Source organism: Kogia breviceps, chromosome 13, assembly GCF_026419965.1.
Source record: "Kogia breviceps isolate mKogBre1 chromosome 13, mKogBre1 haplotype 1, whole genome shotgun sequence".
NCBI classification, from domain to species: domain Eukaryota; kingdom Metazoa; phylum Chordata; class Mammalia; order Artiodactyla; family Physeteridae; genus Kogia; species Kogia breviceps.
Genome location: NC_081322.1, coordinates 2279748 through 2306272, shown reverse-complemented (window position 1 = coordinate 2306272; position 26525 = coordinate 2279748). Strand labels below are relative to the sequence as shown.

At 40.8% G+C, this 26525-nt stretch overlaps 1 long non-coding RNA gene across 1 annotated transcript in view; it reads right to left on the bottom strand.

Annotated features, from left to right (window-relative positions):
* LOC131768119 (uncharacterized) overlaps positions 1-20004 on the bottom strand; it is a 358014-nt gene extending 338010 nt beyond the window's left edge. Inside the window, exon 1 of the long non-coding RNA XR_010836178.1 lies at positions 19904-20004. This is a non-coding gene — a long non-coding RNA (uncharacterized lncRNA). The remainder of the gene's footprint in view (positions 1-19903) is intronic.
* Positions 20005-26525: the final 6521 nt, after the last annotated feature.

Here is a 26525-nt window from a genome sequence, read left to right as displayed (position 1 = left end):
AATCATTCGTATTTTGGCTTCCTTCCTTCCTCCATTTAATTCAGCCTTACCGAACACCTACCATTTGCTACCTACTGGTGAAACAACTGTAACAAGGAGTCAAGGCCCATGTTATTTGTACATGCTAATGAAAGAAAGAGCTCATTTTAGAATTTTTAAAAAATATTTTGCAATTTGCTAAAAAATAATCTTAAAATGTACGTAGACAGTTCCTACCCTTGGTTATTGGAATTCTAAATGACAAAAGCATGTTACCAGGCAACACCTTGCTAAAACCCACTTTTAAAAACCTCGTGATTCTTCTCTTTGAGATAAAGAGTAAAAACCTGGAGGAAATACTAAAGGGCAAAGAAGTGTCAGTCACTGAAAGCCTTTGGTCCAGGGGATGGGGTGGAATGGATGGTACCATGGGAGTGAGAGGTCCTTCCCGTGAAAGAAGGCAATGAGAATGGCTTCCTGTGATCCACGACACCTGCAGCAGTGACACCTAGGAAACACACTCGCAAAAATCAACATGTAGCATATGGGTTAAGACCATGGATTGTGGAGTCAGCCTGCCGGTGTCTGAATGCTGACTTGGACACTTACATCCCACAAGACCTTGTGTCACGGAAAGTGTGTATCTCAGCTCTCTCATCTGTCAAACGGAAACGGCTGTGTCCACTTGTGCTCGATGGGACAAACAGACACAGTCCTTGACTCTTCTCAACATCCACACCCCCCGCGGCTCCTTTCATCAAAAAGGGCAGCCTCTTTCCCTTGACTCTAGGCTGGCCTTCTGACTCTTTTGGCCAACAGAATTCACTGGAAGTGACACTGCATCAGCTCCAAGACCAGGTCTCGAGGGACCTTCCTCTCTTCCACTCTCTGCCAAGGCCCTGAATCCCCCTTGCAAACGGGATGCTGCTGGGTGATGAGCCATCACATGGACCAGAAGCAGTGAGTCAGCCCAGTGGTCCCACATGAGACTCCAGAGATAGAACAGAGCTCACCTGAGATGATCAAAACTCCACCCCCTGACCCCCAGGCTGCCAGGAGACACATTGGCCTTGCCTAGATCAGCACTGCCCACCTGACCCACAGACTAGTGAGTAACATTAAATGATATGGATGAAGCCACTAAGCTTTAGGGTGGCTTCTTACACATAGAAAGCTAACTGACACACATCAGACAGGGTCAATGTGAGGATTAAATACAGTCAAATAATGTCTGGCATATAACAGCCCTATGTAAGTACTTGCTATTGTTATTAAAAGAGATGATTTTCAAAAGTGAGACAGTTTACCTAACAACCTCTAAATCAAAGCTGGACCTCTCACTGGCTTTGCTGGTGGTAGATGGTGGCACAGCGGTTGTGGATATGACATCTACGATTCAGGCTCCGATCTCTGGGATCTCCTAACTTTTTGTGCAAGTGATTTGCATCAGAGAAGAATGCTTGTCTACACAGTTTCAAAATCACTGACTAATTGGCTGGGTGGAAGGAAATTTAAAATGTATAAAGGATCAGGAAAGCCAACTATTTAATCATCACTTTTACTCACGAATCTTCTCACTAGTCTCGTTAGTGTCTCCCCTCCTATTAATCATATAAAAGCAACTTCTCAAAGTGAGCAGTAAACCTGGGAAATAATTTTATGAATATATTTATAATACACTGCAGTCCCATGTTCCTGGTCTCCTCAAGCCAGAAGCATAAAGACAGTCACTGTTTTGGGCCAGAGGTCCATGGTACTTCCTCATGTTTCATAAACAATGTCATTTTTTTAATAGCTCCTTTTGCTCTGTCACAATTAGCTTCTACTTTGTCTTAAAACTTAATACCAACCTATATGTCGTTTTCAATCCATTACGATGCAGAGAAACTGTCTTATGCATTTGCATGAGATGAATTGTGAATATCCTGCCAAGTTGATTTAATGAATTTCAACATGACATTCTTATCTTTCCTTTATTAAACTTAGTTCTTGGGAATTCTAAGGCCTTCTACAGAGCTTCCAAATGCCCTTTGGTAACTGCCACCCACATCTTTTTTAACGATGTTGATACTTTTGGTTAATGTTTTCTTTTGTAACTACAAAAATTCATTGCAGAGAACATTGGTCTTTCTCTTTCTCTTTCTGCCTTTCTCTGTCTTTCTGTTTCTCTCTGTCTCTCTCTCTCTCCCTCTCAGAGAATATAAGGGAATTTGAGGTGTTGTTTCTATTTCTCTACCCAACTTAGTGGACTTGCTAAATATAGAAATTTCACTTCCAAATAAGGAAGCTTTGGTTGAATTACAATGTTAGAAAAAAAAAAAAAAACAGGCAAGATTATCTTATTCTTTTAATCAGTTATCATCAGCCATCATTTGAATGTACAGAACAACAGTCGCTTGACTTCATACTAGACTCTTATCCTTCTGAAAGCTTGATGTACTCCAAGTCACCACATGTGCAAAATATTGACTGCCAAAATAACAACGTATTTAGGAATTTAGAGAGTTCACATGTAAAAACAAATTGATAAAACTAGCATAGCAAATAGTTTTAGTACTAGACTACAATTTATTAACTAGCATGTTCCTCATCCAGGAATCCCATGTGACTGTACCACACTGAGACAAATTCTTTCACCTATTGGTAAGGCAGGAGGCTCATATGAACATTCAGAGGGCAGCCTTCCGTGGGTTGGTAAAGAATTGGAAAGTCAGGGAGGTGTCTTCCTAGATGTTCATAAGTTGGTTTGCACTAGGCTTCTCACTTGTGCTGAGATCAGAAATACATGATATAGCTGATTCACTTTGTTATAAAGCAGGAACTAACACACCACTGTAAAGCAATTATACTCCAGTAAAGATGTTGAAAACAAAATACATGATATACACACGCACACACGCACACACACACACACACACACACACACACAGACACGAACCTTTATATATAGATCATCATCAATTCTTTAGTACTTCTGAAGCATTACAACTTCTTTTAAATTATTTTTAGAAAGCCATGGGAAAGGGAAGGCTCAACTGGCGCTACTGACCCCATATTCATAGGGAACTAATTCTTAGAGTCTGCCAAACAGCCGGTGCCACCAGTGGGCCAAGAAGAGCCTGAACAAGCTTTTATTCCTCCTGGAATAACAGTGGGAGAATTGGGAGAGAAAACATCCAGCATCATAGGATCTTGGACCTAGACTATAAGAGACTTCAAAAGATAAAGCCTGACCCCTGTATTTATATTCTCCAGCCAAAAGACCCTGTTACACTCTAAATCACACAAAATCCTCTAATGTTCCCTTTACTCACTCAGAAAATGGCCTACAAGGCCCTATGCTCTCTGTCCTCCCCTCCACGACCACTGGCCTCATCTTCTGCTCCGTTCTCACACTGACTTACCTGCAGCCACACTGGCCTCCCTGCCAAGATGCATTTGCATTCCCTGCCCCTACTCATTCCCACCTGGCTCTACCCTTATCATTTCTGAGGTCTTTCCTCAAAAGTTAGCTTCTCTAGGTCCATCCACCTCACTACAAATAACTCAGTTTCATTTCTTTTTATGGCTGAGTAATATTCCATTGTATATATGTGCCACATCTTCTTTATCCATTCATCTGTTGATGGACACTTAGGTTGCTTCCATGTCCTGGCTATTGTAAGTAGAGCTGCAATGAACATTGTGGTACATGACTCTTTTTGAATTATGGTTTTCTCAGGGTATATGCCCAGTAGTGAGATTGCTGGGTCGTATGGTAGTTCTATTTGTAGTTTTTTAAGGAACCTCCATACTGTTCTCCATAGTGGCTGTATCAATTTACATTCCCACCAACAGTGCAAGGGGGTTCCCTTTTCTCCACACCTTCTCCAGCATTTATTTATCATACAGAGTGAAGTAAGTCAGAAAGAGAAAAACAAATACCTTATGCTAACACATATATATAGAATCTAAAAAAAAAAAAAAAAAAAAAAAAAAAAAACAAGAGTCTGAGGAACCTAGGACAGGAACAAAGTTGCAGATGTAGAGAATGGACTTAAGGATACGGGGAGGGAGAAGGGTAAGCCGGGACGAAGTGAGAGAGTGGCATGGACATATATACACTACCAAATGAAAACTAGATAGCTAGTGGGAAGCAGCCACATAGCACAGGGAGATCAGCTCCATGCTTTGTGTCCACCTAGAGGGGTGGGATAGGGAGGGTGGGAGGGTGGGAGATGCAAGAGGGAGGAGATATGGGGATATATGTATATGTATAACTGATTCACTTTGTTATAAAGCAGAAGCTAACACACCATTGTAAAGCAATTATACTCCAATAAACATTTAAAAAAAAAAAAAGTTAGCTTCTCAGTGAGGCCTTTCCCGGGCTACCCTCATTAAAACTGGAAAAGAAAAATCCACCCTCCACATTCCTCATGCTCTTGCTTTTGGCAGACCACTACTTAAACCACCTTCTAACAACCCCTAGTATCTATGTATGCATTTTGCGTGGGGCTTGCCTCTCCCCACTAGGACGCAAGTTCCACAAGCTCCACCTCGGCCTTTCAATGCCGTTTCCTCAGAGCCCACAGCACTGCCTGGCGCACTAGAGGCACTCAATCCATACTGAGAGAATAAATAAGAAACTGATGTTCCAAGGAGTCAACGATCTTCACAAAGTCACACCTTGGAATTCAGCCACACGGCAGGACTAGACACCAATTTTTCTGACATCCCCTTTATGAAAATTAACTAATATGATAGTAACATATTAAAGGCTTATAAATATAATACAGGTGCCAGTCTGAAACACAAGCCTCTAAAAATTTACATAGAGCTTTTTCTTACTTAAAAAGCAAGCTTACACGAATTCTCTTTCAATTTTCCTGACCACCCTATCAGGGATAAATTAGTATTTCTATTTTATAAATTATACACTTGATGCTCAAAGAGATTCAAAGAAAGATAGGTCAAGTTGGAAAGAGATCTATTAAAGATCATCTCCTGTCCGTTGAAAGAATTCTTCATTTTGCAAAATGATGCAACGCAGAATTTCATTCAGTGATAGCTCTCCTAGCACCAAAGTTTAAAAATGCAGTTCAGTGTGCCCATAATGTTTCAGATAAATTCTTAAGACAGAAAGCAAGTGTTCCATTAGTACCAGTTTGTCTAGATTTCATCCTTCACTTTGCCTTAAGCTTTTATGAGCATAATTCCGAGGCCCAAGAATAATTGTATAACAGTTTACTTTCCTTTCTATATATTTTGATTTTATGTGGTTGTGTGTGTGTGTGTGTGTGTATGTGTGCGTGTGTAATTTTGTTTTGTTTCAGTTTGAGAGGATTTACCAGTCTATTAAAGGGTCTGGGCCTACCTAGAACAACTCCAATCACCAAAAGAATCAGTATATTTAAAAATCGAAACAAAACAAAATGAAAACACTCAGGGAAAACAAACAAAAAGAAACAGGAAAGAGAAAGGACAGATAATTTTTAAAAAATAATTAGCTGGGGAGAGTGCAAATGTTATCCCATGAAATTTTGATACATTCAACAAATAAGCTGTCTTCAGCCTGCAACTGAGATTGGTCTCACAAGCAACCTGCACTTCCGTCAATCTTTTGTCCTAGGAGAGAAAGCCTTCATGCTCTCATCTTACAAGTCTGCAGTCAAAAGTCAGGTGGAGAATTTCATAGAGTTCATTATGCAGTCCCAAAGGAAGCAGAGCCTGAAATGGAGCAATGAGCTTCATGGAATCATAAAGGTGACCTACGGCCATCTCAGGTGTTATGACTTTTTCCTTCCTGAGAGCTGAGGATCCTTATGGCTTTGTACTTCACAGGGCTGAGGAACGGAGGAAAGACGGTTCTTACAAAGGCACTGTCAAAGGGGTCTCCCATTGTTTTGACTGGCCATACCAATTGGCATCCTAGTTTAAGTTTTTATCAAACTTATTGAGAACACCCCAGTGCACAAGGTGATTGCCTGGGGACAGACCACCATATGAGCATGACATTCTATGAGAAGAGAGGAGACTAATCATAAATGAATTCAATCCAAATAATCTTAAAAGTTAGTAACTGAAAAAAAAGAAGTGATAATAGTGAACTAAAAAAAAAAAAAATTCCTTGAGTATCATCAAAGGGAAATATCTCTTTGTTAAGCATTCCAGGAATGTGATATATGTATCCATGGTTTGTGAGATCTCCACATTTTTTACAGTAGCTTATAAATTGCTAAGGTGCCTGAGTTAGGTACTGGCACATTCTTCTTAAATGTGCCCCAGTGAAGCAAATACAAACACCCAACATTTGTGCTGAGTATAACCCTTACATCTATTTGTAGGGCATTCACAGGCACGTGAAGATATGAAATCTATCAGGTTTGATCACTCTAAGAATTAGAAAATCTGGGCCTATAAGATATACTCAAGATACCTTAAGTAAATGCCTTTCTACCACAGCTAGATGGAATGTCTTTTGAAATCCACCTACAAATTTCTCCCATTGCTGAGTCAATTATAATAAGAACACAACTAGAAACTCACAGAAGTGAACTGATTTACAAGAAGAAGAAGTAGGGTCTAAGGTATTTTCTGTGTGCAATGCATTTACCACAGAGACAAAACTTATCTAGGGCAAGAATGTGTATTACACAACACAGGTCAAGTACTGATGCAACAGCTATCTTTATCAAAATAAATACAAAACTAATCGATTACAGGAAAAAGTCCCTAAGACAATGTTTCCTAATGTAATAATTAAGAAACATAAGTATGCAATGAATTCTCTGCAAACAGAACAGTACTAAGTTTGTCTTTTACAGACATAAACCACACAGCAGTTTTCATTCTAAAGTAGAATATGGAAAAATCCTTAAGATCAATGAAAAAACTAAAAAAAGAAAATTCATAGATCCTAGGCTTCAAAGAAATATACAGATCACTTCTATCTTCAGCATTTTAAGGTACCATAATATTTAAGTCATTTAGGGTGAGAAAAACTGATTAGCAACCACTACAGAAAATTCTTTAAAAACCAGCCTAGAAACTCCACTGTAATTATTAACTATAAACTTGATTTTTATGGACTTTTTATTTTTTTACTAAAACTAACCAAAATTAAGCTCCTGGCTCAATTAGATAGAGATGAACAACAAGACACCTTCCTGTTTGAGAGTTTAGAGTGTAAAAATCCCCTATTTTCTGGCTTGTTCTGAGAATAAGGCTCCTATGGATTACCCACTTTCCAAGTATTAGAAAGCACTAAAATTACATTTAGTGAGCTTAAACTTGGTGGCAGAGGACACAGACAGAATCAAAGCCATTACAGAAATTTTCACTACTCCAGAATCCCAATTATGGCATCACTTGGCGTAGAGCTGTATACGGGGGGCGCAGGGGAGAGTTCTGGTCAACAGAAGTCGGATTGAGTCATTCCCTCAACTCTGCCTGTAAAAGCTGAATAATCTCAATAAATTACACTTTGTTGGACCTTATTTCTCAACCCTTTAATCATCTTAAAGACTCTCCTCTGAACAACTTGCAACTGTTCTTCATTCTTCTCTGGCTTCTAAGTTTTAAGCTACTTGATCAAATGTCAAAGGAAGCTGTTATTAGTCTTTAGACCAGAAATTAGAATAATTTCAGGAACAGACATGCTCTTACAAGTTATGACTTAAATGTAAGTTACATAAATCAAAGCATTTAGCTCTATCACCTCAATGGAGTAGGTTACCATGAGGGAATTCTTTTTTAGTGTTTTATTATGTACAGAAAAGAGATTTTACTCAAATCCCTGGTTATAAATTTACTTTATCTGAGATGTTGGGAGGAGCAAAACAGAAAGTGATTTCAAGTGTTCGTTGGCTATACTTTTAGGAACACCAACTAACTTACAAGTAGGAAAATGCTTACAGCAAAAGTACATAGTTTTATTAGAACATGTATCTATTATTGGCATAACCTTTTGATGGAAAGTATACATGCTTTTTCATAGGCACACATACCTAGTATTGACATGACCTTTTGAAGGAAGGGGTATGCATTTTTAAATTAACATACATACCTGTGATGACATTTTGACATACATGATATTTTTGGTGGAGGATCCTGAACTCCTTCCTCTCAGGCCTATCTGAATAGAAAAAAGGAATCCAGTCATCCTTTCCCCTTCAGTGGGGTGTCACCTAGTCTATTTTTAATATTCTTTTCCATTTCCACCTCCAAATGCCTTTTCAAATACTCCTGGACCGGGCTAGAAGCCAGGCAGAGTTTCCCCAGGCCTGTGAGGGTGCCGGGGTAGAGATGCAGGAACGGAAGAGAGACAGGTGGGTTTAATCCACTCAGTCTGGAGACCAGCTCAGCCCCTCCGGTTCACATCCAGCCTGCGGCTTAAGGCACAGATTTAGTTAGATGGTCCCCAGTCAGGTTAAGCAAAGCATGGAAAAAGCCTTTGACACTCCTTCCATCAAAAAGTGGAGTCTGATTCCCAGTGATTTACTTCTGAAAAATAAGATGTGGCAGAGATGAACCGGGACAACTTCAGAGGCTGGATTAGAAAAGGTCATCGGGCTTCCACCTGGCTCTCTCCCTTGGGACATGCACCTTGGACACCCTAAGCGGTTCTATAATAAATCCAGCTAAGCTGAAGCTGCCATGCTGGAGAGATCACGTGGAGAGACCACCGAGAGAAAGAGAGAGGGGCCTAGGAGCCCCAGCTATTTTTGTCTCCAAGTGTTTGAGTTCTCCCAGACCCCAGCTGGCATCAACAGCCGGCCTGTGAATGGACAGCCTCCAGCCCAGCTTCCAAGCCATCCTGATGGAGTGGACACAAGCCAGTCCCGATGAGCCCTGCCCAAACGTCAGCTTTGTGAGAAAAGTAAATATTGATACTGTTTTACACTACCTATTTGGGGGGTAGTTTGCTACATAACAATAGACAAGTAGAACACAGACCTTACTTCTACTGTAGAGAAAACCAGCTTCACGTAGGGTAAAGGTGGTGGGGGAAGGATGAACTAGGAGATTGGAATTAACATATTCCCACTACTGTGTATAAAATAGATAATCCACAGGACCTACTGTAGAGCACAGGGAACTCTACTCAAGACTCTGTAATAACCTATACGGGAAAAGAATCTGAAAAAGAATGGATAGATGTATATGTATAAACCAACCACTTTGCTGTACACCTGAAACTAACACAATATTGTAAATCAACTATAGTCCAATAAAAAAATAAGAATTAAATCAAAAAATAAGAAAAGAAAAATGGCTAAATTGGTGGTCTCCAAATTTTTTGACCACCCTCAATAACTGTTTGTTTAATTAGTCATTGATTTAACACACACGACTACACTAATGCATTATATGCGAATATAAACTTTTCGAAGGATCAGTTAAAAATAGAAATTCTTTTTATGCCAGGCCTCTAAGTTTCAGCCACTTTTCTTTTTTAACATCTTTATTTTGAGTATAATTGCTTTACTGTGGTGTGTTAGTTTCTGCTTTACAACAAAGTGAATCAGTTATATATATACATATGTCCCCATATCTCCTCCCTCTTGCGTCTCCCTCCCACCCTCCCCATCCCACCCCTCTAGGTGGTCACAAAGCACAGAGCTGATCTCCCTGTGCTGTGCGGCTGCTTCCCACTAGCTATCCACTCTACGTTTGGTAGTGTATATATGTCCCTGCCACTCTCTCACTTCGTCCCAGCTTACCCTTCCCCCTCCCTGTGTCCTCAAGTCCATTCTCTACATCTGCGTTTTTATTCTTGTCCTGCCCTGAGGTTCTTCAGAACCATTTTTTCTTTTTAGATTGCATATATATGTGTAAGCATATGGTATTTGTTTTTCTCTTTCTGACTTACTTCACTCTGTATGACAGACTCTAGGTCCATCCACCTCACTACAAATAACTCAGTTTCGTTTCTTTTTATGGCTGAGTAATATTGCATTGTATATATGTGCCACATCTTCTTTATCCATTCGTCTGTCGATGGACACTTAGGTTGCTTCCATGTCCTGGCTATTGTACATAGAGCTGCAATGAACATTGTGGTACATGACTCTTTTTGAATTATGGTTTTCTCAGGTTATATGCCCAGTAGTGGGATTGCTGGGTCGTAGGGTAGTTCTATTTTAAGTTTTTTGAGGAACTTCCATACTGTTCTCCATGGTGGCTGTATCAATTTACATTCCCACCAACAGTTCAAGAGGGCTCCCTTTTTTCCACACCCTCTCCAGCATTTATTGTTTGTAGATTTTTTGATGATGGCCATTCTGACTGGTGTGAGGTGATACCTCATTGTAGTTTTGATTTGCATTTCTCTACTGATTAGTGATGTTGAGCATCCTTTCATGTGTTTGTTGGCAATCTGTATATCTTCTTTGGAGAAATGTCTATTTAGGTCTTCTGCCCATTTTCGGATTGGGTTGTTTGTTTTTCTGATATTGAGCTGCCTGAGCTGCTTGTATATTTTGGAGATTAATCCTTTGTCAGTTGCTTCGTGTGAAAATATTTTCTCCCATTCTGAGGGTTGTCTTTCATCTTGTTTATGGTTTCCTTTGCTGTGCAAAAAGCTTTTAAGTTTCATTAGGTCCCATTTGTTAATTTTTGTTTTTATTTCCATTTCTCTAGGAGGTGGGTCAAAAAGAATCTTGCTGTGATTTATGTTATGGAGTGTTCTACCTATGTTTTCCTCTAAGAGTTTGATAGTGTCTGGCCTTACATTTAGGTCTTTAATCCATTTTGAGCTTATTTTTGTGCATGGTGTTAGGGAGTGTTCTAATTTCATTCCTTTACATGTAGCTGTCCAGTTTTCCAAGCACCACTTAGTGAAGAGGCTGTCTTTTCTCCATTGTATATTCTTCCTCCTTTATCAAAAATAAGGTGACCATATGTGTGTGGGTTTATCTCTGGGCTTTCTATCCTGTTCCATTGATCTATATTTCTGTTTTTGTGCCAGTACCATACTGTCTTGATTACTGTAGCCTTGTAGTATTGTCTGAAGTCAGGGAGCCTGATTCCTACAGCTCCATTTTTCTTTCTCAAAATTGCTTTGGCTATTCGGGGTCTTTTGTGTTTCCATACAAATTGTGAAATTTAAACATAGAAATTCTAAGATTTTTTCCCTGCTCCAGAAAGGTTATCATGCTAACCCAACTTTGAAAACTCCTGGAGTCAGAATGTGAACTATTTAGATAATAGCTCTGAAGTTCCAAGTGATTAGACAGCACACTAGTCAGGAACAGATTAAAAGTGCTAAGGTTTGAGGAAGTATGGTATTTACTTAATCTTTTTCCTTTTTTAATCATTTAGCAAACAACAGGGACTTTTGGAATAGAAGGAGGCCTTGGAAATTTTAGGTAAATTTTTCTCTACTTTGGTATCAGCCATGCAAATAATTTGTTACAAATAGCAGTTAAAATGCACCAATTCATGAAGCATTTCTCTTTTTAATAAATTCAATTGGGTCCCAGAAAGTCCCCATAATGAGCTCCACCTAGTTGCCTGTACTCAGTGATACTTCCTGGGGGCATTGTGCATTGGTCAGGATCACCACCTTGCAAGCCACCGTGGAGGTTAAACTTCTGGAGTTGGCCCACTGCTCTCCCACTTACAGTCTGTACCTTTAGGTAACTACTGAGCTTCTTTCAGTTCCTACTCTTGCATATGGTGCCAATAATGATGTCTGACTTATAGGCTGTTTTGAGGAGTCAGCGAAGGATGTAAAGCTCTCAGCACCATGCCTGCCCTGAAATGAGTGCTCAACTAATGTTAACTATCGATTTCTGTTGCGGTTGTTGTTATAGAAAAGGACGAATTACATTTTTAAATTTGAGAGACGAGTCAAAAATACGTGTCCTGCCTGTAAATGTTATTCTTTCAGTCAAGATCAAGGCAAAAAGGGCTTCCCTGGGGGCGCAGTGGTTGAGAATCCGCCTGCCGATGCAGGAGACACGGGTTCGTGCCCTGGTCCGGGAAGATCCCACATGCCGCGGAGCAACTAAGCCCGTGAGCCATGGCCGCTAGGCCTGCGTGTCCGGAGCCTGTGCTCCGCAACGGGAGAGGCCACAACAGTGAGAGGCCCGCATAACGCAAAAAAAAAAAAAAAAAAAAAAAGATCAAGGCAAAAAACTAGCCCACTCCCCATCCAATCTCCCAGCTTCCCACTCCTCCCTCCCAGCCCACCCTCAAGTTATTTGTAAGAGGGGCAGCTGAGGTGTAGAGGAACAAATAACAAAGCTGATTAATGACAAAGGCTGTACTGAAATTACAGAACTAGATGCACAACAGAAATACCACTGTATTTTGGAGTAAGAAGATGGGGTTCATCATTTTCCTCTTATGTAAATTGGGAGTCATACTATAATTCTTAATGCTCTTGTGTAATGCAAATCAAAGTACATGTAATATATTGTTTGTTACACAAGTGTAAGGTGGTCATGCAAAAATGTTTTCTCACTAGACAAAATGTGTGAAGCCACCATACCAGTGGTTCCCACACTTCTCTGTGCCTCAAAATCACCCACAGAGCTGGTTAGAGATGGAGATGTGCAAGGAAAGCAAGTTCTATAACAAGGTCCTGGGGAGATCCTGGTACATGGGAAACTGAGACTCTCTGTGGTACCACTTTATAAGACAGACAAGTGAGAAAAACAGGTATACATTCATACATCCTCCACAGGTTCCTGACAATCAGATCTCCATTGCATCAATTAGATTTGGTAAGAAAACTACATATTGAGTACTTCAAACATGTATTGAAGGACTTCCCTGGTGGCGCAGTGGTTAAAAATCCACCTGCCAATGCAGGGCACATGGGTTCAAGCCCTGGTCTGGGAAGATCCCACATGCCGTGGAGCAACTAAGCCCGTGCATCATAACTACAGAGCGTGTGCTCTACAGCCCGCAAGCCGCAACTACTGAGCCCACGTGCCACAACTACTGAAGCCCATGCACCCAGAGCCCGTGCTCTGCCACAAGATAAGCACCGCAATGAGAAGCCCGCGCACCACAACGAAGAGTAGTCCCCGCTCGCCGCAACTAAAGAAAGCCTGTGCACAGCAACGAAGACCCAACGCAGCCAAAAAGAAAATAAATAACTTTATTTAAAAAAAACTCATATTGAAGAAAATGCACTGACAACCCCAAACACTTGATTAGGTCACCAACCAAAAGGGGGCGAGACTTAATCAATGAGTCCCTTAAATGCTTTCCACACACCCTAGAGAGGAGAGGGTTGGCCATTCATGAATAAAACCAAACATTGGTCTATTCTTACTTCCCCACCTGCAACGCACAGTCCGCATATAAGCTGCCCAGTACCTGTCAATCATTCATTCCATAAACATTCATTAAGCTCTGTATTAGCAACTGGGGGTGCAGTGGTGAGCCAACAGCTCTTGGGGTCTGGAACCGTTTGGGCAGGTTCATTCTAGTCTTGGTGACAATCTACAACATGGATTACTTGAAGTACTGATGTTTTAAAGTTTTCAGATTTAAAACATATTACAGCTGTTAAAAGAAACGTTATACCCATTATCTCATTAAGTCGGTATAGCAACGACCTAAGTTATTTAGAGTTATTTACTACTAGTCCATTTGTACATTGAGGAAACAAAAATCCAAAGAGGTTAAGTACCTTGTCTAAAGTTAAATATGTTGTAAGCAACATGTAAATATGTTGTAAGCAATTCTGGTGGGACCAGAATTGAAGCCTGAAAGTTTGACCCCATCTTCTGAGCCCTTTCAGCCCTGCAACCTTGCCGTTGCTGGCCCTTCCCATCCCGGGGCTGATGATGGCTGGAGATGAGGAGCAGAAAGTGAGGCTCCGGGCATCAGGCTCCCACAAAGCCTACTTTGCTCTCAGTGCTTCTGTCTGGTTGTGTTACAGAAAGCAGAAACTGCTCCAGACATCTCACTCATAAAGGGTTTAAATGCAGAAAGAGGGTACCTACAAAATCTTTGTGAGGTTTGAGAGAAGGGAAGGCAGAGGGCCCCACTGGACTCTTGGTTTTAAAATCACACAGCCATGGGGCTTCCCTGGTGGCGCAGTGGTTGAGAGTCCGCCTGCCGATGCAGGGGACGCGGGTTCGTGCCCCAGTCTGGGAAGATCCTACAGGCCGTGGAGCGGCTGGGCCTGTGAGCCATGGCCACTGAGCCTGCGTGTGCAGAGCCTGTGCTCCGCAAAGGGAGAGGCCACAGCAGTGAGAGGCCCACGTACCGCAAAAAAATAATAAAATAAAATAAAATAAAATCACACAGCCATAGCTGCAATCCAGAGTTGCAGAAAACTACTGTTGTCACCAATACACACAGCTCCAGGAACTTGGTATCACAGTGACATAAGAAAGGCCTTTCTGCCACATTTTATGCAACTGCCTCCTACTGGCAAAACCACAGCCCGAGTTGCAAGGGAGTCTGGTAAATGGAATTTTTTGTCTTCCAATTCCTGGGATATAGGGGAGAATACAGGAAGATGGGAAGAGATGTCAAGGGCCAATCAATAATGTTCAACACTAATTTTTCTTTCCTTGATACCTTCTGCATGGCTCCTATCCTCCTGCAATTTTCCACCTTCTCTTTAAATTCAACTCTATCTTCTTGACATACTGAAATAATCCCTCAGTGGTCTCTTCCCTCCTCCAGTGGCGATACTGCATGGTCAAATACAAACCCTGACCACCTTCTCCCTCTCTTTCTGAGTCAGCACCCCACCTGTTGCCCAATCCACTCTACCTTTGGAATTGGCTGAAGCACCCCCTGCAGGACAGGAGACCTATTCTCCTGAACAGCCACTCAGGGGCCAGACAGACAACTGGAAATGTAGAAGAGGTAGTTCCCCAAGGGCTAAAACTTGACCAGTAGGAAAAGGAGGACAAGGAGATAAATTTCCCTTCCTTTCTCTCTCCTATGTACTACTCCAAGGTACAATGCCTCCTTTCAAACTTTCTGGAGGATTCTCTCCTGCTGTTTGAACACGCTTGCTGAATTAGCTATTGTGTTGCTTTGTGAAACCCTGTGATGCAGTAGCCAGCATGGTGACACACTGGGTTGCAACAAATTACACCTGTTCCCTACCTCAGCATCCTGTCGTTGCATCTGGCAAATAAGCCATCGGGAACATAATCACTGCCTCAGGCTCTGCTTTCTAGAAGGTCTAGGCTAAGTCACGTAGAGTGGGCACTATTGACATCTGCACAGCAGGGGCTCCGAGCAGAGCTGTGCTTCAGAAACACTATGTAAAAATTACAGATGTTCTTGCATCCCTCAAGGCTAAATAAAAATCACATGAATGGGGGTCCTTAATTGCCATCTTAGAAATACATCAGCTAGTACTAGTACAGAACTAGAATCCAGGTCCTCAACTCTGGTCTTGCCCTTCGCCCCCAATCACCCTCGACTATTTACCAAGTGACAAAGAATCCTGTTGACATTGTGTATTGAGAAGGGCTTGTGGCATCATTAGGCAGACACTGCAGACTAGGAGAAAAATGCTAAGGAACGTTTCGGGCGGCAAAAGTAAACAGGTGTGATCAGCCTGCAGCACAAGAAAACTAATGAACATTTCAGGAATTATCGAAATGTATTCAGAGTTTTGTCGGAGGTTAGCATGCCTCATTACACTCTTTACCTTTCCTTTCAGACATTTTCTTCAAATAAGAAGAAGAAAAAAAAAAAACCCCAGATTCAAAAGCAGCCAGCTGGTAGCAAGCACTGTCAGTAAGACGTGATGTAAGCCAGGCTAATTAATCACTTTTTAAAGATTAAGTGGCCCATTCTCTGTAATAGGACATACGGAAAACAGCTTTGACAGCACTGCAGTAGTTTGCTGAATTCTGAGTGCAAACTAAAAATTTAAATCATGCTTATTTTTTGTCAGGTAATCCACTCACAATAGGCAATTTACGTGATCTCATCGTATAAGAAAAGCTCAGATGCTCTTTCTGAATCTTCTACCTGCTGCGTTGCTACGATGCACCTGCCATTTGGATAGATGGCTGACAGAGGGGGTAGGAGGACCTGGATACCAATTTGCCTTGTGTGTCTCAAGCAGAAATAGTCTCCCTCTGGGTAATCACCGAACAAGTTCTAAAGGCCTTTACGTCTCATGTACAAGCTCTGTCTCTCTGGGTCTCATTTTTTTTTTTTTTACCTTAAAAGTGAGATTATCCTAATACCCTTTAATCTAATTCTCAGGATTATTTTGATGATTAAGTGGAAAACACAATTATTTAATCAAGTTGAACATGTACTACTGATATACACTGTCTGTAAGGGCTGCTATCGCAGAGCAGGCACGTCTGTTCACAGATGTTCACATGGTAGAACCACTTTTTCTTAGGGTTCACGCTAACTCAGCTGGGTTGTGCTGCGCATTCTTTCTCCTGCTCTTCAGTTTAGAGGATGCAGAGAAACTGCAGAAGTGACCATCTACAGCCGAGGGTGAGGGGTGGGAGGGGGTGCAGAGGTTAGGACAGAGCAAAGAACGTGAAGTTCAAGACTCGCCCTGGGGTCCTCCCTCTTCTCCCTTCCAGCTGGAGAGCTAGAACTCAATCCCTCCTAAATTCCATTTCCTACTCAGTAAAGTGGTGAGGATGCTGGTACTATTAGCTATTAACAAGATGATAGATGACGTACGTCAAGTGCGAAGCATCCTGACCCCAAGGAAGAACTCAACAAACGTCACGTCCTCCCTCCAAATGGCCGGGAAAGATCTCGCACGCGCACGTGCACGCGCACGCGCACGCGCACACGCACGCACACGCAGGGGACGGGGAGCCAGAGCAGTGGAAGACTTCTCGTGGAGCTGGGAGTCAGAATCCTGGCATGCACACACTGTCGAAGGTTGTCCTTTCATGGACATGAGGAAAAACTATCTGTTTGTATGCCCATCTTTTAGAGATTTCGTCAACTGGCTCTTCAAACCTTGAGTTGATTCAGAAGCCCCACGCCTACCTGCTTTATAATGGAGCTTTATATGAAATGCTCAGCACTTTTTATGAAATATATCATGCTTGTTTCACTCCTCTCGACCAATTTCCCTCCCGACATCCCTTCTCATGAAAATCGCCATGGCTTAAGTGGTTTGGGACTTAGGACAAGATGGAGAGAGTTCAAGTGAGTTTTAATGAATACAAGTGACAATAATGAAAGTCTGAAACTAACTTTTAAATGATTTCTCGAAGTCCGGGATCCTTATTGCACCAGATCTTCAACATCTTTGGCAAGGCTTCTGATTCTAGGTGAGGCTCTATAAACCTCACCTAGAATCAGAAGCCTTACTGTGACCATCTGCAACACCATGGCACGCACTGGGTCTGACAACACAACAGCATCCTGCAATTGGGACACTCCTGAAACATCAGCAACAAATGGTCGTGACACGTACAACGCCCCACGATAGGACTGTTTGTTCCGTGAGGCTTGACCAGCTGAAGATGCCAGTGGAAACGCCAACAGTCTCATCAGCTGAAAGGGCTAATGAACACGCTTCCCTTTATACACTGGCCTCTACCCTTACTTCAAAGAGGAGACAGACCTCAGTCTCTGTACTCGTTGTCTGGAAAACTTCTCTCAGGGATTCCTGAGTTCTGAGAGATGTAGCAGGTGATGAAACAGAGGCTAGTCACGGCCCAGGACAACTGAAGTCCTCAGTTTACCGGGCTGCCAGATGAGGTTTGATTTGGGAACAAAGAGAACAGACCCGTGGGCACTAGAAGGTGGGCTTCCTGTCACTCTTGTCCTAAGCACCAGGCCACATAAGTGCCGTCCACACAAGCTGGCCCACTGTTCTCAACTGCTTGATCACAGGAACCAAGAAGAGGTTTGAAGACTCCTGCCCTAAACATCCCCACAGACACCATATCTCTCCTATTTGGTGCTCCATTCCTACCTCAAGACTGGAATTTTTCCAACCGGGTCTCCTCTGGACCCCTTTTTACATCTTCTTTACCACCTTCCCCAATAGATATTTTCGCTGCACCTCTCATCCTCAGCCAAATGGGGTTTGGTCATTCATTCACTCACCAAAATTTAACAAGCATATCCTGCATAGTAGGCGTTACTTTGGAACTTAAGAACATGGTGGTAAATTACACAAAGTTCTTGGCCTTTATGGAGCTTCATTCTATGGTGACAAATGAACCATAAATCAAGAAATAAAGCCATTTATAATACAATTTCAGGTAGAGACAGATGTACTGATAATAGGCATCTAAAATTAGGATAAAGGCTTAGAGTAACTTGGTAAAAATGCCAGAGGGAAACTCTATTTTAAGTAGGAGGCTCTCTCTGAGAAACTAACATTTCAATAACTGATGATGGTAATAATAATAATAATAAAGTGAGGGTACAAGAGATGCAAAAATCTGGAGAAAGAGCTTTCCAAGGAGCTGGAACAACCAGCAGATGCTCTAAAGTGGGAACGAGCTTGGCCACTCATAGTTTGGCAAATTCACTGCTGCTTTGTGTTTTATTTGTTTGTTCATATCCCTGTTTCACTTTTCAATTAAGACTGCTAGTGAAAGGAGCCAGCTTTGTACAACCCTTTGTAACTCTTCACAGAGCATCAAGCCAAGGGCATGAGAAAGTATTTATTAAATGTTTTGATGATGGTGAAAGCTGTGGATTTCTCATACCCAATGCAGGCCAGGGGAGTACATAAATAACCAATGACAGTTAGAAATGTTCCTTAAATAAGATCTCTACCCTGACAAAACAAATACCCAGACTGACAACACAACTGGTGCTACACAAATTGGGAGGGGGTAAGGTCTGGGGTGCGTGGTGCATTTGGTGTGTTAGAAGCATCTGAGAAAAGGACTTTCACAGCTCTGGAGAAAAAAAAAAAGCAGCAAAGACTAAGTTGTAATAACTTCAAGATGACAGTTAACCAGACACGGTTACATAAGAAACATTCAAGGGAATTTTAATGTGCTGCAGCAAACAGGATTATAGGGCAATAAAATTTCAAGGTGCATTCTAGTTAAGCCCTAAAGATTTTCACAGTGGTTTTGAAAAGAGGATGCAAGTGTCCAGAAGCTTAGGGAGAATTTTTGCTTCCCTCTACAGAAACTGCAAAACACCTACTTTTTATCCTTTCCTGCCCAAACAAGCAAATGGCTACTGCCTGTCCACACAGGGGCTACCTGTGGGGAGATCTGCCTCTGAAAGCTCCCAAGAAGGCACATTTCAAGGGCTACTACCCTCGTCCAGACTCCCCATTAGTCCACAGGGTTCTTTATGGTACCCCATGCAGAGCTAAGCCTCGTGAGTAATTAACCCCAGGGTAGCTGAAAAAATTAAATTTCAGCAAGTAAGTTCTACTTGTAAGTTGAACCTAGCCTTCTAAAGGTCAACGGACGAGTCCTTTCACTTCTTTGGGGTCTCAGAGTCTAGCACAAACTAAACACATAAAAGTCATTCAGCAAATATTTAATGAATGAACCATGTTGCAAAGGGTTTGCTGCTACACATACTCTCTGTGAATGCAGTGAGTGTTTCATGGTACCTGAAGTTAGATATTAACAAGTTATAAAGTGTTCTGGACTCTAACTGTATGCTAGGAAACCTTTTCAGCCTTATTTTGTAATCCCATATAGGTTATAGGGTTACCTGATAAAATACAGGACTCCCAGTTAAATTTGAATCTCAGATAAATACAGATAAGTTTTCAGTATAAGTATGTCCAAAATATTGCATGGGACATACTTAACACTTAAAAAAAATTATGGCTTCTCTGAATTTCAAATCTAACTGGGCATCGTGTATTTTTATTTACAAAATCTGGAAACTCTAATTCAGCCTTTGGGCCTTGAACCTGATGGAATTTGTTTCTCTTCTCTGATAACTGGATTTTAAAATGCAGATATTTTAATACTTTTTTATTATTTCCTATTAAAATAAAGAACAAATGAAGCATGATCGTCTTTACCTTATTGGCAGAGATATACAGGAAGATACTCCAGACCTTACGCAATTCAGAATTAATGCACAGAATGGCGTTATCCATAGTGCCTAGTGTAGCTCGTTATGTTGAATTTTGCTAAAAGAAGAAAAAAAAAAAAGAATAGGGTTTCAGCCGTTTTCTAATGACATGGCCAGATGATGCCACAAAATCTTGGCATTACTGATAAGTACACACTGTACTGGAAAATCAATAGTTTCTGAAGGGGATCCTAAAGGGAACTTTCCATTATGGAGGTTCGAAATACCTTAACCCCACCCTCATAAATTCCTGCAGGTGGGGTGTTCCATGTCCCTCGGCAGAAAGCACAGGCCTTGTCCTAACTTCATAAACAGCAAAGCTGGAATGACTGCTTTTAAAAATTACTAAGGGCATCTATTTTTGAAAACAGCATTTTTCAACGATTTTTAATGCCAGTGATTGAGGTGAGAAGGTAAACATAAGAACAGCTGTCCCTTCACTTTAAGAAAACCTGATATGCTGAAAGAGCTTAGGTAAGCAGGTAAATTGTGAAAGTGGTTATTTATATTCAATAATAATTCATTTCAGCACTCCATGAACTATTAGGCTCCCCTGGCATTTAGAAAAAGATCGTATCATTTACTCCCTCGCAAAGAGTTCCTCAACAACTCCCCAGGGTTTTCTGTATATTAGGGCGATGAAATTTTAGTCTCTTGCTCATTTTAAAACTCCACATTTATAGATATCTACACAATGGTTTGTGGTTACATTTAGTATTCCCTTTCCTTAAAACTCTAAGGTAATATGAACTTCTCCTGCTATTCGACAGAAAAACACTTGCCTATAACTCAGCCCTCTTCAACCCGTTTCCTTTTCTCCAAAACTTGTAGATAAAGCTTCTCTAAAACTTTGGAGTAAAACACATCATTTTATTTTTACCGGTTCATATGCTCTCCTAACACTTTAAGTATGGTAGACATTAAAAAAATAAAACTCACTATTCTTCATTTTACAAATGGGGTCACTTCCCTAGAAATAGCAAAGAAGAATCACTCAGTCTTCATTTTTTTAAGAAATGTTTTATTTGAGAATAGTTTTAGATTTACAGAAAAATTGTGACGAGAGTACAGAGAGTTTGCATATACCCTACACCCCCTTTCCCCACTGTTAGTGTCCTACATTAGCATGGTACATTTGTCATAACTAATAAACAGATATACAAATGTCATTATTTCAGGAATACAGTACTTTAGTCAGATTCCCTTAGATTTTACCTAATGTCCTTTTCTGCTCCAGATCCCATGCAAGATACCACATGACATTTTGCTGTCTGTCATGTCTCCTTAAGGCTCCTCTTGGCTGTAGCAGTTTTCAGATTTTCCTTGTTTTGATGATTTAAGGAATACTAGTCTGATAGTTTACAGAATGCCCCTCAATTTAAATTTGTCTGATGCTCTTCTCGTAATTAGACATTATGGGTTTGGGGAGGAAGATTGCAGAGGTAAGCTGCCATTTTCACCACGCCATAACTATCTGTTATCTTCATGATTTATCACTGGTGACAGGGACCATGATCCCATGGCTCAGACGGTCTGTCAGGTCTCTACACTGGTGCAGTTGCTCTTTTCTCACCCTTTTCCATGCCCAGCCCGTGCTTAAGAGGTAGAGTTAAACTCCACCTCCTGGAGTGAGCGGTACGTACATGGATTATTTGTAATTCTGCACAGGAAATTTATCTTTTTGCCTCCATTTGTTTATTTATGCAATCATCTATTTCTGTGTGGATGCATGGATATTTTACACTTTGCATTATAATCCAATACGACTTATTTTTTTCCTCAAATTGTTCTAGCTTGGCCATTGGAGTTCTTTCAGGTGGCCCCTGTGTCCTTTTGACATGCCCCTCACCCCACATCATTGTGGGTTTTGGGGGGTTTTTTTTGGCACACCCTTTCTTTCTGGAACTTTAAGATTCTCCAGGTTCCTCTGGTATATTCCTTGCCCCAGCCCTTGATCCAGCCATTTGTCAAAGGTGGCCTAGAGCACAGCATTAGAAACCAAGGCCTGGGCCTTGCTGGTGAAAGCCACTGTCATTTTAAAATCATTTCTCCTCCCCTCCTCCTGCTTGACTGTATCTGCTATTAGACCGCAGGACATTCACATTATTTCAAACTTGGTTCTAAGAAGGAAATTACAGTTTAATTTCCTAGGTATCTGATGATTTTAACAGTTTTTTCTACTTTATATTTTAAAACTATGATTTTTAATTTCCTTGTTTTTGCTTTCTGGGTATTAATTTCTTGTGTTTTATTTTTCTTCTTAAAGCCACTGAATGTTAAGGTAGTAAGATTCCTAAGGAAAAGAAGGGTGTGTTACTTCTCTCCAGGTTTAGCTAGGTGCAGTCTGGTAATTCAACTAGAAATAGCAGGGTGTACCTAAGTCCAGGAGGAGCTTAATATATACTGTCCTTATTCAACCCTGGCTGAAAAAGGACTCTGTGATGACCACAGACATGCAAGGATGGTTGTAAAAAAATGAAGAGGTTGCAACAAAGGAAGAAGAGAGTGACGCACAAATAACACTACCAAACCAGATAGCCACCGTGTATTTTATGATGTATATGACAGAACACTGCCTTTGAATACCAGGAATGGCTCTTTCATAGCCCCAGCGCCAAGCATGTATTCTGTCCAACGTCAGGACTTCCAACGGTTTTAAAAGCCACAAGGGTGTCCTACAATCGCTGAGGCTTCCCAAATTCTCATGCTACTAGTGCTGAGAAAGTCTCCAAAATGACACAAAGAAGAAACATTAATAAATAAATAAATGGATGCTCCCTGGCAATCTAGACAGGTGAGATTACCTATTTGAAACGCTCATCAACAGGGCAACATCTTTGCACCCAGCATATGCATACAAAGCACAACATATTAGATCCTGTGTTTGCTCTTTGTTCCACTTTCCCTTCCAATTCGTGCCTTCCAAAACTCCCTTCCTCCCGAGGCAAACACTCTGAATAACACTACAGAGCCTCAAATGGATGATATATATAAAACCAGGGATGACTGAATCCCTGGTTGATGACTGAATCACAACACTCACGCTACTCCTAAAAACCAAGGCCCCCTCAGGGCTACAGCAAACCTACAGTCCAGAGCCAGGAGTCTCTACCGATCCTGGAAAACAGCTCTGACTGGGTCACTTAACACGGCTAAGCTCACAACCAGACTCAAAAATGTTGGCACCCATTATCCAGATTCTAATGGAGCTGACTGAGCCAGTCAGAGATGGCTTCGTCTTTCCTCAAGGACACAGGTTGGATTCAGAGGATATGGTCTTTAGCCAGCACAGAGATGGAAAACAACGCACAAATCAATAGAAAAAAATAACTTCTTTTTATTTACAAAAAAAAAAAATCCAAATATTGGATGCTGTAAACAAAATTCACAATCTGTTCCCTCTAGCGCTGATTCAAATAAGTCAGTTTTTAAGAGTCCATTCTCCAGCAACTCCTTTTCTGCCTGTGACACAGACTAAAGTGAAAGTATTCCAAAAGAGTGACCCCAGGTGCGGCGTGCTGCAATCGGGGCCTCTTGGAGCAGGCGATGGTTGTAGAGAGGTCGGAGAGAGAGACAGCCAGTGGGCAGAGCATCCTCCATTCTGCAAGGATTTGCAGCCAGTCTCGCCAAGTTACTTGACATCTTCCAACTTTGTACTTTGACCATGTACTTTGTTAGCAAGCCATTATTACGACAAAGTATTACACAGAGATTCTTTCTTAGCGCTGAAAAGGCTATACTATAAGAGATCATAAAGAAAGACTATATTCCAACAGGTGGTATATATGAAATTACTTTTTTTTTTGGCTTTTTGGTTTCATCTAACACACGCTGTCTTCAAACAACAAAAAGGCCTATTTTCGAACTGCTGAGAGCTTTTAACATAATACATTTCATTTACAAAATAGTTCACAATATTTATTTGACAAGCATTGCATTGGAAACAACTTTACGCACAATAAGGCAACCTACGATCAGCAAACAGAAAGGGGTGGCAAAAAAACGGTATGTTCACTTTTCTTGGCGTTTCCTCCTTGGCTTGGCTTTACAGACATTCTTTCATCCTTGCAATTTTGGAGCCATGTTAAAACAATCCACCCAATATGAAAGTGAGCAAACACTTGATCCCGTTTCTGGAAGGGAAAAGTCCATCTTGATGTAGGACGTCTTGAGGCAACAAGATTTTACTGCAAATGAAGTCAACTTGTTAAAAGGGCACTGTCACAGGTGAAGTGTTCTCTGACACGCCGGGCTGAACAGGTGAGAAGAGACTCCAGAAGATAAAAAACTTCTTCCTGCTTTAAAGTAACAGCACACTCGACCAGATAAACACAAAGGTAAGCAAATCACAGGCACTAATCAGGAACTGAGAGCTGTCCTTTTCTCTGACCTATGACACACGGCTCTCGCTCACCAGACATTCAAATGTTTAGGCCACACATCCACAGAGAGAGACATATGTTCCACTGTTTGTTAACCTACACATGCACAAGACTATAGTGCATACAAAAGGGAAATAAATTATATAAATCTTAAATGCTGAAGGTTGTCTTGAGTACAGCCTGTTCTATCTGAATGCCAGGTGCTGGCATTTCCAACTATGCTACCAGCCCCAGAGTAAGCAAGAAAAGAACATAAATATCTGAGAAAACAACTGAAAAGCGTATTTTCCAAGAAGGCCCCTCCAAACAAAAATCTGTGTCATAAAATAACACCAGGTTGTTGCTATGGCAGAGCCAGAGACCTCCAGATTCTTTCTGAAATAGTGGACAACTCATCGGTCAAGAGTTGGGATGAGAAGGAAGAAGGCAGATCACCAGCTACTCCTCCTCTGTTCCCGAGCGTTCCCTTAGTTTTCTTTTAGGAAACATCCAAACAGGTAAGGAGGCGGAGCTCTGGTTGCTGACAGTTAAGTATCAGGCTTAATCTGCAAATGGAATCATTTCCTGGGAATTTACAATGAAATTTTCAAAGCCAGGGCTGGAGTGAGGGAGTCTGAGCCAACGTGGGAGAAGTAAGAGTTCCCTACGTAACGGTGAGTGGCAGTGCAGTAGCTGTGGCAGCTCGGACAGCATTCACAGGGATGCTGCTCCAGCAAACCCATCAAGTTCTGGTTAAGGCTTCAAAGAAAGATGCACAAGAAAGGTAGTGCGGATGGATTAAACCAGCTTTGAGCATCTGAGGGATGCCCAGATAACCAATAAATTACACTGCCAGTAGGATGATGCTAGTTTCTTCCCCAATCCCTCTTTAACTGATGACAAAAATCTCGTTGACTCTTCACAGGAAGGATCAGAGTAAGCAGTCATCCACTAGATTTGGTAGGGATTGTGTAGCTGTTTCACAATACAAAGGGAAGGTTTTCGGGTGTTAGATTTGTTTTTAACAGACACATTTTCAAAGACCAGTGTCCAAAGGAACTGAGGGCTGAGAGAAGTGATGGGTTTAGGATTAGCTGTCACTGAACTGTTCATTTCACAAAGGTGTAACTGGTCTCTTGGGAAACAGAAAATAAAGTTGGATCTGACTGAATGCAAAGTGAGTGAATTTAAAGTACAGTACTAAATACTTAAATGCAGTGTGACAAACAGATCAAAGATGTTTCATATTGGCATGAATTTATAAAATTTTATATATAATATATATTTCATATATAAATTTTAAGTAATCGTGCAAATACTCTTTAAAAAGGGTCATTTCACATTTACTAAATTCTAGTGGTCCTGGAATGCACAATGCATTCATTTAAAAAATTCATTTAAATATTATTAAGTAGTGTTCAGATCACCAGAAATTCTTTTTAGCAATCAGGGATTTAAACAGACTATCACTGATCCATGATCCACTGGATTATACACCATGGAGGTATGCAAGTATTACAAAAAGTAAAAGGGTTCAAACTATCAAAATGGCAGTTTAGGATAAAAAAAGAGTGCTCTGCCAAACAAATATTCTCCCATTTGTGGAATTCTATGACTCCCCCCCCAAAAAAAAGAAAAAGAAAAAAAAGGAAAAAAAAAAACCTCACTAAAAATGTATAATCTCTGCTCTTCCTATCAAATATATTAATTGTTTTCCTCCTTCATTCGCTTTAATTTTTTTAGATGTGGGTTTTAATTCATCACTGCAATATGCCCACGTCTCATGTCATCCTGTTGAAAACATAAAAGCACACAGTATTTAAACATTTCCTATATGCTACATTTTTCTAGACCATAATCAATGTATTGTGTGTATATACACATATCACAAATATGTATATATATACACATAATATACACACACATACACATGTACCTAGGATAATATCACACCAACAAGGTTAATTTTATACAAGTATTTGTCAAGAAAAAATAGGGCATCTCCTCCACCATTCACAAGCTTATGTGTTATTTTATGTTCTTCTTGAGTCCCTGATAAAATAGTCATTAAACCATAAAATTTTTCCACTTCAAATTTTCAGAAGGCAACAGGCACTTTGATGTATATTGGTGTGTAACAAATATAGTAACTCTTTATATATTCTACTATTTCTTTTCTACTTGGGTATTTTTATCTGTTAAATCTTT